Here is a 10,482-nt window from a genome sequence, read left to right as displayed (position 1 = left end):
GTGGCAAAACTAAGAATAGCTGAAGGCCGAGGTGGCAAGCCCCGGGGAGGCCTGAGGCGGGGTGGCCAGCATGCCAAGAGCTCCCAGTGCACCAAGAACACGGAGAGCACTAAGAGAGCAAGTCCTTTGTTCTGAGGACTTACATAGTTGGTGGAATGGGAGTAAAATGTTACATATTGATTCATGGGTAAGTGTGGTGCCAACTTTCCTGAGGAGATGTGACTACCCAAATTTAGGTATGTGTGGGGGTCTGTCAGCCCGAATCCTTATCTTGCTCCAGACTCCACTTGTTCATGTTGTTGTAAAACAGATACCTGACAAGGGGCAGTTAATTAAAGTTGGGGGCGTTACCCAAAGTTATTTATGGGCCTGTGGACCCTCTCCTGCCTTTCAGGCCTTGGGATGAAAGCACAGTTTCAAGGCCTTCTTTCCCAGATAGTGGAAACGCTGCATAGAATTTCAAGGACTTCCCTCCTCCCTTGCTTACATAGTGTTTCTTGTGATATTGGAACACCTGGCAATATTATTGGACCAGGCTCAGGACAGCTGAGTTAGTGGGTGAGACATGTCTTCCTCCTCCTCCCTGCCTTGGTTTACTATTCATTCTACATAAGTGATAAAAGGTGTTTCCTGGAACCAGGATGCCGGACGCTGGCCAGTAACAGCAGTGCAGTCTCAGAGTCCTTCCTATGCTGTCTCCTGCCTCAGAACCAGCTTCCCTCTTGTGGTCCTCCTTCCTGACCCTTCATCGACACCCACCCCAGTAACCTTTGACTCCACTAACCTGGGGTGTCCTGCTTTGATCCTTGTGTCTTATATCCATGATGTAAGACGTTAGCTTTAGGGAAACTGGGTGGGGGTATACAGGAACCCTCAGTATAATTTTGCAACTTTTCTGTAAGCCTAAAACTAGTTCAAAATAAAGTGAAAGAGAAAGCACACCATTAATGTTATTTCTCCACGCCTGCTGACCCACAAAAGATGACCTTCGTCACAGCCCTGCAATGCACACAGCTGGCCATACCTCCGAGGTGCCATGGCCTCCAGCTGTTCTAGAAGCAGTCCTTCTGCTTCCCAGCAGGTATACTGGGAAGGGCTGGCTTTGGGCTGGGTAGGCTGCGGGCCGTGAGTAGTCTTCTCGCTTCCCTGGGGCCCAGGGCCAGTGAGAAGCTTGCCCACATGTCCAGGATTCTCTGGGGTTTGTGGAGATACCACTGGGATGGACTGTAAAGATGGAGGAAGGGGCTACTTCCTCTTCTAGAGGCACCTCTAGAAGCTGGAACAGGCAGGAAATGGATTCTCCCCTGGAACTTCCAGAAACAACCAGCCCTGCCCACACCTGGATGTTAGCCCTGTGAGGACACCTGGCCTCCAGATATGAAGTGATAAATATGTGTGGTTTTAAGCCACTACATTTTGGTGATTTGTAACAACAGCCCCAGGAAAACACCGTGTCATCTCTCCAGGGTGATTCTAAGGGATGAGGGTGCATAGGTATTCTGTTGCTGCTATGACATATAGGCATGGCTCCTTGGCAGCTTTTGGAAACTGGACAGGTGGACAAGGATGGTCATTTGATAGAGGGTGAAATGGGTTCATTTGCTCTGCACCTTTCCTGCAGGACTCCTAGTGGGATGCTTGTCCTTCCTAGGCCTGGCTGTGTGGTCAGAACTCATGATGGGCCCCAGAGCTGAGCCAGAGGAACAGGTCGAAAGATCTGCTCAAACACGTGGGTCATATGGAGGGAGAAGGACAGAAGAACCAAGAGATGCAGGGTGTCTGCAGGAACCCTGGGCTCGGGGCCACCTTCCTACAACATGACTGACCAGGGACCTTGCTGTGGGGTCCCAGCCAGTCTCGGAGCCCATCTGTCACTGAGGGCGAGACGGGCCAAGAGAAGAAGTTCCCAGCAACGTTGTCAGTAGGCACTGGAAGGTTGGGCTGGAGGCTCAGGAGTGAGTATGCCTGACTCCATCACCCTTTTCCAACTAAGTTGGTGCAGGGGGCCCAGTGCCACCAGTGTGAAACTCAGGTCAATGCTGCCATCTGATAGAGACGCAGACCCCCGAGGCCTGGCAACAAAGTGACAGTGACCTGCTGGCCTGGGTGTGGGGACCTCATCTTGGGGTGGACATAGCTGTTTCTGGCTATTTTCCAGTACGGTAGGCCTTCCTGGGAGCAGAGTCCCCACCCAGTTGGGCGGGGTAGAGTGTGGCAGCTGATTTTGTTTTTCTTCTGCTTTCTGTGGTTTGGAAAGAAGGGCACACAACTCCAGAGGTATCTAGGATCACACCCCTCCTCCCCAGGTGGTGACTGGTGGTAGCATCAGAAGGTGAACAGAAGTGCCCTGTAAACAGAGGCTGCAAAAGACAGCAGCTCTGGGCACAAAGACACAAAACTCTGCATTGCCAGAGGTGGCGATGGGCTATCAGGTGAATGGACGAACACAATGGGACCATCCACACGCTGGAATGTTGCTCAGCCATGAACAGTGAAGCTCTGACATTCGCTACAACGTGGGTGGACCTTGAACCCAGGATGCTCAGTGAGAGAAACCAGACAGAAAAGGCCCCGCAGTGTGTGATTCCGTTTATGTGAAATGTCCAGAACAGGAGAACCCACGGAGACAAGAAGCGGGTTCGTGGTTGTCAGGTTGTCAGGTGCTTGGAGGGGGGCGACTACTGATAGGAACAGGTCTTCTTTTAGGGTGATGAGAACATTCTGGAACTAGGTGGAGGTGATGGTCACACAACACCGAATGCACCAGATGTCGCTGCATTGTGTACTGTAAATGGATGGACTGTGTAGCTTGTCAGTGATATCTCAACAAGATCTTTAATGAAAGTCCAGCACAGTGGAGGCTCATGATTGTGCGTGGTGTTGGAGGAGCTTACTGGTGCCGCGGGGGCACAAGGAGAGACTTCTGTCCTGTTGACCAAAACTGGACACAAAGCAAATAGCCACACCCTACAGGACATGGCACATTTCCGGGTCTGGACAGGCTATGAAGGAGAGCATCTCTGTGTGGATAAACAGGGATTGGGGTTCACTAAGAGTCTGCAAGTTGCAGACCAAAAGCTGCATGCCAAGGCTGTGCATGCTGAGACTGCACTTTCAAGAAAGACCAACACCAGGAAACAAGGAATTTAAAGAAACGCCTGCTCCTTACTCACAAGAAGTTTCAGGAGAATGATCTGTGCATGACAGAACATGTGCTCACAGGCAGCCCAAACTCCTCCCAGTGGCAAATTAGCAAGGTACCAAGCTCCTGTGCTAGGAATAGACCCGGAGCCTTTGCACCTGGAGACATGTCTGGTGACGTCTGTGACTATCACACTGGGATAACTCCTGGAACTGAGTGGGTTGGTCCAGGGATGCTGCTCAGCACCCTGTGGTACCCAGAACAGCCCCGCAGAGAGTCAGCCGGCCCCTGGCAGCAGGGCCCAGGGCAGGAACTGGTCTAGACAGGCTTTCCTGAAGCAGGGCGGGAGGAGTCATCAAGGACGTTCCAGCGGCACAGTCTCCAGAGCTGAATAACTCCAACCACCTTCACGTCTTCAAATAGCCACCAATAGGTATTCCTGTCACTTAATGGAGCTGAATGTGCGATTCAGGGAGTGTCAGTTCCACTTAGTGAGAAAAAGCTGGACAGCTCTCAGGTGACTGCCGTGACTCGCCTCCTGGTGGTCATGTCCTTTTGCAGTCTCCTCCCTCGACTCGCTCCTGACCAATGAGTGGGTCAAAGGTCACATCAGCTTGTGATGCCCCTCTGGCTTATTCTCTGTTGCTGGCTCTGATGAAGCATCTGGCCATATTTTGGCGGTTCGTGTACCAGCCGACAAGAAACTGAGGCCCTCAGTCCTGCACCTGCAGGGAGCTGAATTCTGCCAACAACGTCAAGGGCTTGCAGGTGGACCCGTCTCTAGTTGAGCCTCTGGGTGAGACCCCAGCACTGCTGATGCCTTTACTGCAGCCTGAGCAGGGGGTTCCTGGCCCACGGAAACTGTGAGATAGCGGAAGTGTGTTGTCTCAGCCCCGCCGGCAGGATCTCTGGCTGGACAATACCCTGGGTGATGGCATCTTTGATTTTTTTCTGTTCAGCTCACTGATGACCTTGTTGAATTGTTGTTGTCCACCTGGATGCCCATGCTGTCCAGGATCTTCTTGATGTATTTGGCACTGGGGGAGGAATTGCCCTTGAGAGTGGCCAGCAGGTAGAAGGCAACTTATGCCACCTTGGTGGCAGCGGCCAGTGTGTTGCCGTAAGTATTGACCACGGCATCATTGTCTGCGGTCATTTGTTACATAACAGTAACCCATGAATATAGCTGCTTCCTAATTAATAACTGACGTAGTTAATACAGCTTCTCTTCAAGTCACAGATGTGCAACCTCCGTGTTACACACAGGAAGCTGATGTTCAGAGTTTACTTTTCTTGTTAGGTTTTCTGACCCCCCTGCCAGGACTCTTCCCGGGCTGTTTTCTCTCTCCAGAGGGATTCAGGAGAAGGCTTTGAACATGCCATGGCCAAGAGTTATTTAACCCCGGCTGTGGATGTCTAGTTGTCCTTCATTCTGCTTAGAGGCAATGACCTGTACAACGTTGGTTTAATGTTTTTTTTTTAGTTTGATGTTTTGACATGGAGCCGAATATACAATCAATTAAAAAAGGAAACCTTTTTTCCTTTTTCCTGGCTGGTGTGGCTCAATGGATTGAGTGCCGGCTTGTGAACCAAAAAGTCTCAAGTTCGATTCCCAGTCAGGGCACATGTCTGGGTTGTGGGTTAGGTCCTCAGCTGGAGGCGTGTGACAGGCAACGGCACACTGATGCTTCTCTCCCTCTTTCTCCCTGACTTCCTCTCTCTCTAAAAATAAGTAAAATCTTTTAAAAATATATTTAGAAAAAGAAAACCAATTTTCACAAATGTTTTTATGGTAAAGAAGGTCCTAAGTTGTTGAATAAGAAATTTTTTAAATAGCCAGTAAATAAACTTTAATGAATTACTTATATATAAAAATTATTTTAATTTTAATTACATATTAAAGTAATATATACATGAATTACATGATATAAATTGATATACTAATAAATCTATAAAGAACTTTATAATTAACAATCAATAAACTTAGATATTAATATATTAGTATATTAATATATATTTTTAACCTCCCTGAAGTTACTTTAAATGTTTATGAAATAATTTTACCATGTTTTCCTTGTCTTTGTATCTCATTAATATATTTTAGTACCACGGTTTTCTGACTAATTTTTTTCCCTACAGATATATTAATTAGGAAACTTTACATAAGTGTACTCTGTCCCATCTATATTAACCTTGAGATTCCTCCTTTCTCATGGTTGGTTTGGCATTGATATAACTTTGCCTGCTCAACGTTGAACTCCTTAAGCCTTTTTCATAACATCTTTGTCAGCATATATTGCATTTATAACGCACATGTAAGATTCTCCTATTGGAAGTATGCAGCTCAGGGGTTTTAGCAGAGTTGTGCGCCTATCACCACGATCCTTGTCTATTGGAAAAAAATAAAGTGTTAAGATTTTGTTTTTTCTTCTTTGTGAGGCCCTCACATTTTGAGGAGTATCAACCACTACTTCTGTAACAGGGGTGGCAAATTTTTTTTTCCTGTAAAGGTGGGATAGTGGCTATTTCAGCTGTGAGGGGTGGGGCTGGAGCCTTTGCCAGCTGCTCAGCTCTGCTTTGTAGAGCAAGTGCCATAGATAATATGCAAATGAGAGAGCAAGGCCATATGCCAATAAAATTTTATTGACAAAAGCAGGCGGGTACGCTGCCTTTAGCCATCCTTGATCCACAACTGCTGTGTTTGGTTTTGCTTGAGCCGGTCTTGTGTCATGCTTTATAATAATCACCCTTAAAAAAAAAATTCATCCGTGCTGTTTTCTGGGCTTTCTATCTCTTGCAGGTGTTGTTTTCCTGTCCTGGTCTCTCCAGTTAATCTAAAAGTATACAGGCATACAGACTGTTTGACATTTTACTAGTGGTTATGTGTGTGTGTGTGTGTGTGTGTGTGTGTGATATATATTATACATGTATTTTGCCGTGTATAATGCGCATTTTTTTGCCCAAATTTTTGATGGAGAAATAAGAATGTACATTATACATGGATAGTACTAATTCCATATCTATATATAAATGTTTTTAATTCTTTTATTTATGCTTATGCATTAAAAGTTTAACTCTAGGAAGCAATAATGATATCCGTATGCAAAATAACACCCTGGAATACAATAATTGGTTTTGCTTCTAAATATAAATAAATAATTGGATTAAAAAATAAAACAAAAGATTTTTTCCCTGAAAGTTATACACAGCAAAATATGATAGAGAGAGAGTGATTCTTTTAAAAAACATATTGATCTTAATTTTGCCAATTATCATCATCTATGAAACTGCATCTAACACTGACTGGTGTGGGTCAGAGGACTGAGTCCCGGCCTGTGAACCCAAAGTTTGCCAGTTCAGTTCCCAGTCAGGGCACATCCCTGGGTTGTGGGCAGATCCCCAGCTGGGGGTGTGTGAGAGGCAACTGATTGATGTATCTCTCACACATCAGATGTTTCTCTCCCTCTCTTTCTCCCTCCTTTCCCCTCTCTCTAAAAATAAATAAATAAAAGCTTAAAAAAAATAAACAGTACCTATTGATTCTGGCAATAAAAGTTGAACATACTGAATTAATGTCACCTGCAGGGGTGAGTCTCAGCCTCGACAATGCAGGAAGGGCAACTTAAATTTCAGAAAAGAAGCCAGTTACAAAATCCATGGTGAAATCAAGAGATTTCCTGTATGTTCCAGACATAATCATCTAGAAAATTTAATGGAAAAAAAGGCATCATGGTCACAACCAAAAATAACTAAAAATTAATTTTAAAAGAAATGTGCAGATATGAAATGTCCAGAAGAGGCAAGTCCTCAGAGACAGGAATGATTCCCTGTTGCCAGAGGGAGGGAGTAGAAAGTGACTATTGATGGGGACTGGGCTTTTTTGGGGGAACTGAAAATGTTCTAGAATTTGATGGTGATGGTTGCACAACTCAGGCAATGTCCTAAAATTCACTCAGTTGTGCACTTTATGTATGTATGTATGTATGTATGTATGTATGTATTTGTAGAGAGAGAGAGAGAAAGGAAGGCAGAGAAAGAGATAAAAGACCGGTTGTATTGTTCTACTTATTAATACATTCACTGGTTGATTCTTGTATGTGCCCTGACCAGGGATTGAACCCACAATCTATGTCCAGAAAATGCTCTAACCAACTTAGCTACCTGGCCAGGGCCTCAATTGTGCACTTTAAAATGGTGAATTTTATGGCATCTGATTTATAGCTCAATTTAAAAAAATTATATGAGCAAGAAAAAGAAAGAAAAACAAAATGTGCAGAACCCCGCAGGATGGAAACGGCAAAAGCATACGCACAGCTGGAATAAATGGAGAGGTACGTGAGGCTCCTGGGGACAAATCTATGTCCCAGAGTGAGAACCTGGGCCTATATTATTTCCCAAATTTACTATTTTCACCAAAAGTCCAGAGGCAATTTTTTCATTTTTAAAAAATTTTATGTATTTTTAGAGAGAGGGGAAGGGAGGTAGAAAGGGGAAACATCGATGTGTGGTTGCCTCTCATGCGCCCCCTACTGGGGAGCTAGCCTGCAACCCAGCCATGTGCCCTGACTGGACATTGAACTGGTGACTCTTTGGTTCTCAGACCAGCACTCAGTCCCCTGAGTCACACCAGCCAGGGCCTAGAGGCGATTTTTAAAAACCTTAAAGTAACTCTAAATTTCACTTGGACTATGAATAAGATGCTATTCTAAGTATAATAATATTATTACAATCCCATGTACAATATTACTATGCCAATTATTTAAAATAGTTGAGAAAATATAAAAACAATAATAATAATGAGGAACTTATATTGCCAGATATTAAAATTAACTCTGTAAGGTACATTAAAACTGGAGGTGGGATAGGCATACTCCTACAAAACCCAGAAACAGACGTCTGTGTAAATAAGTAGCCTTCTGATCTCTGTAGAAACATCGCATGGTGCTGAAATGGGGATTCACTTGTTACTGAACAAATAAAGATTTCTAGAGAGTCTTCCCCCAAACCATACATGGAAATTAAACTCTCTAATTTAACCAGTGTTTAATGTAAATAGAAATAAAACCATGGAGAACCAGAAGAAAATGGAGGTGAATATATTTACATTAAGGGCTTCCCCAACCCAAGTCTATAAATTTATCACCAAGGGTAGAAACCATTAAGGAAAAGAGTGACCAAATATAAGAATGTAAAAAAAAAAAAAAAAAATGGAGGAGAGAGTATGTCCAAGTGATTATAAACAAAGTTAAAGACAAACAAGAAACCAGGAGAAGTTTGTGTAACGTATATGATAAATTATATATAGAAAAGATTTTATAAGTAAGTATATAAAAATATAAGCCCTTATGTAAAGAATTTTGATAAACGAATAAGAAAAAAACACACCCCAATGGAAAATTACAAAGGATGTGAATTGGCAATGTAAGAGATCAACAACGCATTATTATAGTGAGGATTTGTCCTATCAAACTGATAAATGACACAAGGCCTAATGTCCAGCATTGGGAGGAAGATGCGGGAAAATAGAAACCAAGAAACATGTTGATAGAGGTGTAAATTGGTACCACTTAGGTGGAGGGTCCTGTACAATCTATCAAAAACACCCTCTAAGGTAATTCCTCTGGACACCAATTTTGGTGGTTTATCTCTGGCAATAATTAGGGATATTTATAAAGATTTGACTGGAGGAATATTTATTTTCTCTAACATAATGGCTACAATTGAGAGAGGATTCGTGCCCTGGCAGGTGTGACTCAGGTGGTTGGAGCACTGTTCCTTACACCGAAATGTTGCAGGTTCGATTCTTGGGCAGGGCGCATACCTTAGGTTGTGGGTTTGGTCCCAGTTAGGGCGTGTGTGCAAGGCAATCGATCGATGTTTCTCTCATATGGATGTTTCTCTCATATGGATGTTTCTCTCTCTCCCTTCCTCTCTCAGTTAATATATCCTTGGGTGAGGATTTAAAAAATATATTAAAAGAGAGAGAGAGAGAGAAAGGAAATTCATTAAGCTATGGGGCACCCATAAAATGCATGGTTCTCAACAGAGAGGCAAGTGTATGTGTACCCGGGCGTGTCCAAATGGCCTAGGCTTCCCCAGTGCTGACTGGCCCATGTCACCCAAGTTTGCCCCCCTTTCATTCTATGCTCCCTTTCTTGTTGGAAGTCATGATGAGGACCTGCCTAGTGTTATATGAAAGAAGTTTAGCCCTTCCCTTGACGAGGATGGAAGAGGTGCTCTGGACTTAAAAAAGAAAAAAAGAAAAAAAAAAAAGAGGAACCAGTCTCTACCTTGACTTTCATTGTGACTCAGGAACTGCTTTTAGAAGCTTTGCTGAGGTAAAAGTTTCCTGCCGTGGTGGAAATGGGAGACTATCAAGACCCACTGATGGGCTGAACAGACACATGTAACCGGTGGCTGCCCTATTGAACACCGTGGTTCCAGGACAATGCCTGCCCCAGTGTGGAAACTTCCAGTAACAGGGGGTACCTGATCTTCTAGGATGCCCCCACTGAGTTCTTGAGTTTCTGGAAGAACATCTCTGTCACATACATCAGAGGTTGCCCTCTGCCTGGTTCTACCTTTCTTTGTCCCATTTATTGGCTGTGATGCTCCAAACCCATAGCCACTCCTAAATGACAGCCCCTTGGGGACTGGCCAGGTGGGACGATGGCCAGCTAGTCTTGTCCAAGCTGAACACTACTGGTCCTTCTATCAACACCTGTCTGACTAGATGTCTAGGAACCAGTACCTGCCCCTCATTACCTCTCCTGGTAGGACAAATTTTGGGGTGAACTGTCCTGTTAGGATGAGTGACTCTCAGGGAGGAGTCTTTCAGAAGCTCACCTCTAATTCTTGTGTTCCAGGAGCCCCAGTTAATGGGTCCCAGGGTGTTCTGTGTGCAAAGCATTTCTTTCTAAAGGGTGTATGGCTTCCCTATGGCTGCTGTAACCAATGACCACAAATTTAGTGGCTTAAACAATATAAGTGTATTTCCTTAGAGTTCTAGGGTCAGGAGTCCGACGTGGGTCTCATGGGGCTAACCCAGGTGTGGGCAGGGCTGGTCCTTCCTACAGCTCCAGGGAGGACCATTTCCAGACTTTTCCAGCTTCTACAGGGGCCGCATCCCTGGCCCGTGGCCCCTTCCTCCATCGTCACAGCCAGCAGCGCAGCCTCTTTCATCTCTGACTCGGACCCTCCTGCCTCCCTCTTGTGAGGCCCCTGTGAGGACATTCTCCCACCTCTCTCCTGGCAATTCCAGCGTCATCTTCACCTCAGGGGCTTTACTCAACTTAATCTGTAAAGTCACTTTACCATGGGGGGGTGACATGTCCACGGGT

The 10,482-nt window shown here is 44.8% G+C and overlaps 1 non-coding gene across 1 annotated transcript; it reads left to right on the top strand.

The window, feature by feature from the left end:
• Positions 1-9,327: 9,327 nt before the first annotated feature.
• LOC129081723 (U6atac minor spliceosomal RNA) lies at positions 9,328-9,447 on the top strand. The gene has a single exon (XR_008530331.1). It is a non-coding gene; the product is annotated as a U6atac minor spliceosomal RNA (small nuclear RNA).
• Positions 9,448-10,482: the final 1,035 nt, after the last annotated feature.

Source organism: Pteronotus mesoamericanus, unplaced genomic scaffold (genome assembly GCF_021234165.1).
Source record: "Pteronotus mesoamericanus isolate MK-2021 breed Mesoamerican mustached bat unplaced genomic scaffold, CSHL_Meso_final contig_1210, whole genome shotgun sequence".
Taxonomy (NCBI): Eukaryota; Metazoa; Chordata; class Mammalia; order Chiroptera; family Mormoopidae; genus Pteronotus; species Pteronotus mesoamericanus.
The sequence above is the reverse complement of the archived record's forward strand: the minus strand, read 5'-3'. Positions and strand labels throughout refer to the sequence as shown.